Raw genomic sequence first — 8,255 nt, 5'->3', positions numbered from 1 at the left:
TGGCCAAGGGCTGGGATTACAGGTGGCACTACCATGCACAGCTAATAGAGGGTTTCTAATGAAGGTCCATGTTCTACTTTAAAAAGAAACCAGACCAACATTTTCAAAGTGTCTTAGGAAAGTGTTAGTGTTACTATGCAATTAAGATGGCTCATGCTAAACAAAGAATTGAGAATAGGTTACAGTTGTAGTCTAGGAAATCCTTTTACTTCCATACTCCTCACTCCTGCCTATAGAAAAGCTAAACGCTTTTTCTAGGATATTCCCAACTCCTAAATATCTTTAGACCCCTACCCCACTATATGTAAAATACTCTTTCCCTGGAGGCCACAATAAAGTGTTGAGAACAGAGATGTTATTTGTGCAGTACTAGTGCCTAGAAGGTTGTAGGTAGTACATAATATACAGACAGCCACTCTTCCTCTGCCAAACATTTCAGAGGGTTAAATGTTGGCAGAGAAAAGGCTGGGCTAGACAGAGCAGAAGAGCAGAAGTGCTTTTGTTGAGCACAAGGAGCCTACTGTAATGGCTCCAACTATCTAGTTCCTGACTGCTAAAATTTCACATTTGAACAGAGCTTTAGAGACCAGTTTTTTCAAAGCTAAGCTTTGTGATGTTTTTTTAGTTGAGATGAAATTATAATTGAAAACACTTAAGACTCACAATCTTACTACCCTATCTTTAAAGTCAAGACCCCTTTTCCTGTTGAAACGGTACAATACCCAGGTACCAATTACTGGCTCACAACAATAATCCTATCACAAGGCTGAGTTCTGAGGTTTCATGTTCAAAGCCAGCCCAGGTCGAAAAGTCTGAGACTCTTACTCCAGTAAACTAGCAAAAAGCTGTAAGTAGAACTGCGGCCCAAGTGGTAGAGCACTAGCCTTAAGCACAAAAGCTCAGGGACACGGTCCAGGCCCTGAATTCAAGCCTCAGGACTGGTACACATACAAAGTGCATAAAAGTATCAGGTCATAGTGAGACAGCATATAAAGTGCTTAGTTAACCCAGTGCTGCCTGGGTTGCTATACTAGGCTGGATTGCCACAGTACATTTCTAGGATTAGAGAGCAAGATTTGTGGCTGGTAGTACGTGATTCATCCCTTTGTCCAGCCCCTGCCAAATGTATGCTTTTCACACTGACTCGAACCTGAAGATAACGTTTTTGTTTATGCCTGTTGAAAACTGCTCTTGGGATGGTTGTCTTGGGGCTTTTGGATTTGGTGGTACAGGGGACTGACCCTGGGTCTTGTACATACTTAGTAAGTATGAGTTATGTACATAAATCTTAGCATGTAACTCAAACAGCCCTCAAACTTAGAATCTTCTTGACTCAGCCTCTAGTGTTAGATTTATAGGCAATGTGCTACTGTGTCCAGTCTCTGATTCTAAAGCCTGCCACCATGGACCGTGGTGACACCAAACTTAAAAGGATTTACAACAAACATAGGAGTCTAGTTGCATTAATGGTAATAGACATTTGTGTAATAAGGAAAGTACTGGCTCATGTCTAGAACCTCAGTCCCCTGAGCAGAAACTCTGCCTGAGCAGTTTGTGATAGTGCCCCATCTCAACCAATAAAGCATGGATATGTTAATTTGTGCCTGTCATCACAGCTACATGGCCAAGGCTAGCTGAGGTCACAACTTGTAGTTTGTCTAGAACAAGGCCATGAGTTCAAATCCCTGTGCCACACACACACACCCCATTTGGGCCACAGTAGTTACCATGACGCTAGCCTTTGCAATTCTCCCTTAGATAACAGGAAAGTTGGCTTCTATTATGAGTATGTTTGAAGCCATTTGGAGGCCAGCTGTCCTAAAGAATAATCAATATTAATGGACACTATTCATGTTAAATGAAAAAAGTTGATGAAACATATCAAGCAGTAATTTAGTTATGACAGAAGTAGGAGTTTACATCATCCTCCCACCTCCAGCAAGGAGCTTGAACAAATTCAATCCTAAATTTCACTTTCTCAATTTGTTTTTTTTTTTTTTTGGTCCGGTCATGGGGCCTGAACTCTGGGCCTCGATGCTGTCCCTCAGCTCTTCAGCTCAAGGCTAGCGCTCTACCACTTGAGCCACAGCACCACTTCCGGCTTTTTTCTTTTTGCTTATGTGGTGCTGAGGAATCGAACCCAGGGCCTCAGGCATGCAAGGCAAGCACTCTACCACTGAGCCACCTTCCCAGCCCTCACTTTATCAACTTGTAACACAAATCTTTCCCCCCAACCTTAGAGGACTGTTATGAGGGGGAAATAAAATACAATCTATGTAAAGAATTTGCAGCACTCAGGAAATGCTTTTGTACAATTAACGTGTGGTGGAGGTGCTGGGGATTGCCTCCTACTCTGGTCTATACCCCTATAGCTCTTCACATCCAAACTACCAGTTCTCCACTCATTTCTTACCCTAAAAAATTGTTAACTAGGCAACCAATCACACTTGGAAGTTTCAAAATAATTTTGTTTATTGAATTCCTGGGGCTGGGAAGGTGGCTCAGTGGTAGAGCGCTAGCCTTGCATGCATGAGGCCCTGGGTTCGATTCCTCAGCACCACATAAGCAAAAAGAAAAAAGCCGGAAGTGGCACTGTGGCTCAAGCGGTAGAGCGCTTGGAGGCTGAGGCTTTAGGATGGTAAATTTGAGAACAGCTTGGACTACAGAGTAAGACCATCTCAAGCAAATTGCTAGACACCAGACCAACAGATTTTCCTCAGGTTTCCACTGTCCCATGCTCAGCCTATCCTCCACTAAAACCTAGAGTCAGAGGGACATTCGTGAAACATGCTACTGAAGAAGTGGCCGGAAACTGGAAATGTCCAGTAAGGGTTCCAACAGGCTTATAAACTTTGTGGAATGTGTAAAGACAGAAGAATCTAGAATCAAACTCCTGATGGTAAGCTTAAATGTCCAGAGTTGGGAAAGGCCTCTCAGAGAATATGCAGTTCTTGAAGATAGCTAATGTGGAGACTTCTCAGAAGTGATAACTATACAGCAGCAGCTTAAAGGTGGTGGCCACTTCTCAAAGGAACAAGAGGAACGTATGCCAAACTTGTGACAAAATATGTGGGTGCTACCCTAATGCAGCTAATGCAGCAGTGAAAACAGCCAAAGGGGTCACATTTGTATCACCCACTTCAGTGGACTGACAGGTAAACTAAGACCTGATGATATAGTCGATTCTCTCAGTTGCCTGAAGTGTAAGAATTGACCGATTCACCTGAGAAATAGGTGAAGTTGGCAAGCTGTTAAGAGAACAGAGCAAATATCAACAGGAAACAGACCATATGTCTTCTGGATACCTCTAACCCTCAAATCTTTGACTGTCTTAATGCCTTTCTACAAAAAGACAGTATATTTGAAAAGCTTAAGCAACTAAAAATCAACCATTTCATTTCTTTACCCAAAACAGACAAAAAGAAAAGCCAGGTCAAGTAAGGCCAAGCAAGCAAAATGTTTCATATATCTGCTTAAGGGCTGCTCTGACGGTAATTCAATTTTTTTTGGGGGGGGGGGGGTGGGAGGGGGGGGGGGAGTCGGTCGTGGAGCCTGAACTCTGGGCCTTGGCGCTGTCCCTCAGCTCTTCAGCTCAAGGCTAGCGCTCTACCACTTGAGCCACAGTGCCACTTCCGGCTTTTTTCTTTTTGCTTATGTGGTGCTGAGGAATCGAACCCAGGGCCTCATGCATGCAAGGCTAGCGCTCTACCACTGAGCCACCTTCCCAGCCCCAGGAATTCAATAAACAAAATTATTTTGAAACTTCCAAGTGTGATTGGTTGCCTAGTTAACAATTTTTTAGGGTAAGAAATGAGTGGAGAACTGGTAGTTTGGATGTGAAGAGCTATAGGGGTATAGACCAGAGTAGGAGGCAATCCCCAGCACCTCCCAAAACAAAAGTTGTATGTTTGGATGTCTGTGCTTCCATGTGTGCATGTTATAAGTGTATATAGTACATTTTTCCTAAATATATGAAGGAACTCTTTAACTGACAGGGGAAACTAATAAACATGCACTTAAGTCATCAATCCTAATACATTTTTTCTTTCCCTAGGCTTACTAGCCATCCAATCCTGTTATTGACCTTACTGGTACAAGCTAAAAGCAGAAATGCACAATGAAAATCAGTTGCTTGCCAGGTGCCAGTGGCTCACGCCTGTAATCCTAGCTGCTCAGGAAGTTGAGCTCTAGGGATTGCAGTTTGAAGCCAGCTTGGGCAGGAAAAGTCTGGACTCCAATTTACCACCAGAAAACCAAAAGTGGAGCTGTAGCTCAAAGTGGTGAAGCACTGACCTTGAGCAGAAAAGCTCAGGGACAGTGGCCAGGCTCTGACTTGAAGCCTCTAAGGGATCAAAAAAAAAAAATTATTTGCTTAATGTGCAGCATCCTTGACAGTGAAAAGAGGAAAAAGACTTAACTTTCAACTGTTTTGCTTTTTTAAACCTTTTTTTTTTTTTTTAAGGCAGGGAGACTAGAACTTGTTACCTGATGTTTTTGCTTATTGGCTAGTGCTGTACCAACTAAGCCATGCCTCCAAGCCCTTTTTCCTGATATTTTTAATACCTGATTTGTTGATGAGCTGAATTTTGAGGGCCAGATGCTGGGCTGCCATGGCCTTGTTCGTGTCTTGCACTGAGCTGGTCTTTGGTGTTGAACCTCTGGGCATGACCATGAGACATGGAGATATGTACATTTCTGTTGCCTGCCAGCCTCTATCCTGGGCTTTGCCCAGAGCATTAGTCACAGGATCAAGGGATGGTAGGCTGCTGTTCCTAGCTAGAGTACTCAGGAACTCAGAATGAATATGGGGTGGGAGGAAGGCATTGAGGAAGGCACCTATAATTAGTTTCTGGAAAGATTTGGTTAGAAAAAAAAAGTGACTAGTTTTGCTTTCCATAAGCAATTCAAATACTGAGTAAATTAGGTAGATGTAAACAGCATAAGCATTTATAAACTCTAAATGTTAGATTCAGTAACTTTAAACTGAAATTAATTTCTCAATAAATTAAAATTCAAGCCATTGTTTATAAATGAAATTTCAAAGTTTTTGCACTTTAGCTTTTTTTTTTTTTGTCAGTCATGGGGCTTGAACTCTGGGCCTGGGTGCTGTACCTGAGCTCTTCAGCTGAAGGTGAGCACTCTACCACTTGAGCCACAGCACCATTTCTGGTTTTCTGAGTGGTTTGTTGGATATAAAGTCTCACGGAATTTCCTGCCCAAGCTGGCTTTGAAACATGATTCTCAGATCTCAGACTCCTGAGTAGTTAGGATTACAGGCGTGAGCCACCAGCACCCAGCTAGAATTACATTTTATACAATGTAAAGCTAAACAGTAACTGAGTGTGGTGGTACACCCTATAATCCAAGCACTCAGGAAGCCTGAGGCAGGAAGATCACAAGCTCATGGCCAGTCTGGGTTATACAGTAGATCCTTATAACCTTGGGTATGTGGTTCCAGGGAGACTGCTATCTGGACAAATTATGCATGCTCAGGACAGACTTCAGTACTATACTACGGATGCTTAACTCATTTTCCCCATAACAGGGCCCAATTTCACTTAAGACACGCCACCTTCAAGAAATCTAAATTTTTATTGCTTAAATACATTACCTTGCTCTTTTGTGGGGGAGGAGGGATTACCATTTGCTTTTGGTGAGATTAAAAAAAAAAAAAAAAGAAATACAGTGACTTGCCATTCAAACAGCATTGAGGATGAGTGACTGCTTCTCTGTATCAACAGTGTGTGTGTGTGTGTGTGTGTGTTTTAGTCCCTTTCTGGATGCAATTATATAACTGACTTCTGAAAAACGCACATGAAAGTTTTGATGGGTTTATAAAGCTGCTGGCCAAGATAAGACAGGATGAGACTGAATCAACTGGCTAAGAAAAAAAAATATAGCTTTCTAGTTGAAATATTATGTTTTCCAGATTTAAGGAAACTTACTTTTAAAATATTTATTGATAGCAAAACCTAGTTGATAGCATTTTGTAAAATATAGTTATATAAACAAAAACTTTCTATTTTTTCTCCAAGCCCTTCAGTGTTTCAGTATTGATTTTGTCAAGGTGATGTACAGAGGGGTTAGTTACAAACGTAAGGTAGTGAGTAATTTCTTGTCAAACAGTTACCACCCTCCCTCATTTTTCTCCCATTTTCCCTCTTCCCCCACAGTATTCCTATTTTTATGGCAATAAACTGAACACTCAGTAACAATATCTTGAGGCTTTAGGGAGGCCAAAAACATCAAGATATTAGGACTTCAGGTAAAGTGTGATGTCTGCCTTGATCTGACTTCCTAGCCTAAGTTTTAAAAGGTCTAATCTGAAGTTTTTTGTCAAATTTCCAACCAAACTTTAAAAAGTCTATGTAGTTATTCTGGCTGCACTTAAGCAAATAAATGAGACTAAACCTAAGCAAATAAATCCCAGGTATAATAATCCTAATTACTTAGGAGATAGACTGGGAAAAACGGTTTTCCCAGGGGGGGTGGGGGTGGGGGGGGGGCTTAAACTCTGGGCCACACTGTCCCTGAGCTCTTCAGCTCAAGGCTAGCGCTCTATCACTTGAGCCACAGTGCCACTTCAGGTTTTCTGGTGGTTTATTGGAGATAAGAGTCTCATGGACTTTCCAGCCTAGAGTCTCATGGACTTTCCTGCCCAGGCTGGCTTTTAACTGAGATCCTCAGATCTCAGTTATAATCCTGGTAATAGGCTTGGGAAAATCTTAGTTCTGGGCCAGCCCAAGCAGAATGCTAGAGACCCCATAACTGATGAAAAGCTGGCCTTTTTGGCATGCCCCTGTCATCTCAGAAAAGCATACATAGGAAGATTGTGGGGAAGGTCGATTGAGGTATAATATAGTTAAGACCAAAATAATCAAAGTAGGGCTAAAGATATAAGCTTAAGTGACAGTGTCTGCCTAGCAAGTGTAAGGCCCTTTGTGTATACCCCAGTACCCATGCCCTCAAAATCAGACTAGACCTAGATTGTAAACAAATTAGTCTTGATGTGATTACCTTTGGTAGAAAAAAAAAAAAAAGGGTAAATTGAAGAGAGAAAATAAAACATTTTTGCTCCATTCAAAACTTAGTTTTAAGATTTACCTGTATCCTGGACAGTGTGGTATATTTTAGTTTTTTCTAACATTGTACTACAAATCAGGACAATGGTAATTTCACATGGGAGGGGGAGGGTAACTTACCCCAAAACAGAAACAAAACTCGGTATCATAAAATTCTTATTCTTAATTTTTTTCTTACTTGTGCTTACCTGTCTCATCACGATGGAATGATGGCTCTGTCATGTCAAAACCCAGATCTTTGCAGGTTCTAAGACTCTATGGCCTAGATAAGTTTATCAACATCCCTAATGCAATCATTTGTTCAAAGCTATATTACAGATCTCTTTTATAGAGCTCATATACTTTGCTTTAATTTACTCTTGCCTTTGGTGCTAAGAATCAAACCAGGGTCTTTGACCTGCTAGGCAGGATTGTGCCACTAAGCTACACTCAGCCTTAATTCATTCCTGCAATGCTAGATGACAAATTACTATCACTGAACAGAAACAAATATTTCAAGTACCATAAAATTCAAGTTACAAAAATTAGTGAACAGGGGCTGGGAAGGTGGCTCAGTGGTAGAGCGCGTGCCTTGCATACCTGAGGCCCTGGGTTCGATTCCCCAGCACCACATAAGCAAAAAGAAAAAAAGCCGGAAGTGGCGCTATGGCTCAAGTGGTAGAATGCTAACCTTGAGCTGAAGAGCTGAGGGACAGTGCCCAGAGTTCAGGCCCCACGACCGGACCCAAAAAAAAAAAAAAAACACAAAAATTAGTGAACAGACTATTTGGTTAAAGAGGCAGATTTAGCATCTGGCTCTTCAATTATTCAATTTTAGTTGGATTGGTTCATGACCCTGGCTAAAGAGCATATTCTAAACTCTTGGTACTATCCTCCCAATAGTCATCTTGTTGTAGTGTATACTCTCTCAGTTTTAAATATACCTACAATTATGTACCACTTGAGGCATACCTTGATTTGTCCAGCATCTTGGTGGTTAATTGGAGGTAAGAGTCTCAGACTTTTTCTGCCTAGGCTGACTTCAAACCCGAGTCCTTAAATCTTAGCCTCCTGAGTAGCTACCATTATAGGCTTGAGCCACCAATGCCCAGAAACCATTTTTATTAATCACTTGAATAAAATCACACAAGGAAACTAAGGCCTAGGTGGATCAGTATTATACTAGCTACACAA

The sequence above is a fragment of the Dipodomys spectabilis genome, unplaced genomic scaffold (assembly GCF_019054845.1).
Source record: "Dipodomys spectabilis isolate Male_0828 unplaced genomic scaffold, ASM1905484v1 ptg000175l, whole genome shotgun sequence".
NCBI lineage: Eukaryota > Metazoa > Chordata > Mammalia > Rodentia > Heteromyidae > Dipodomys > Dipodomys spectabilis.
This window is presented reverse-complemented; position numbering follows the sequence as displayed.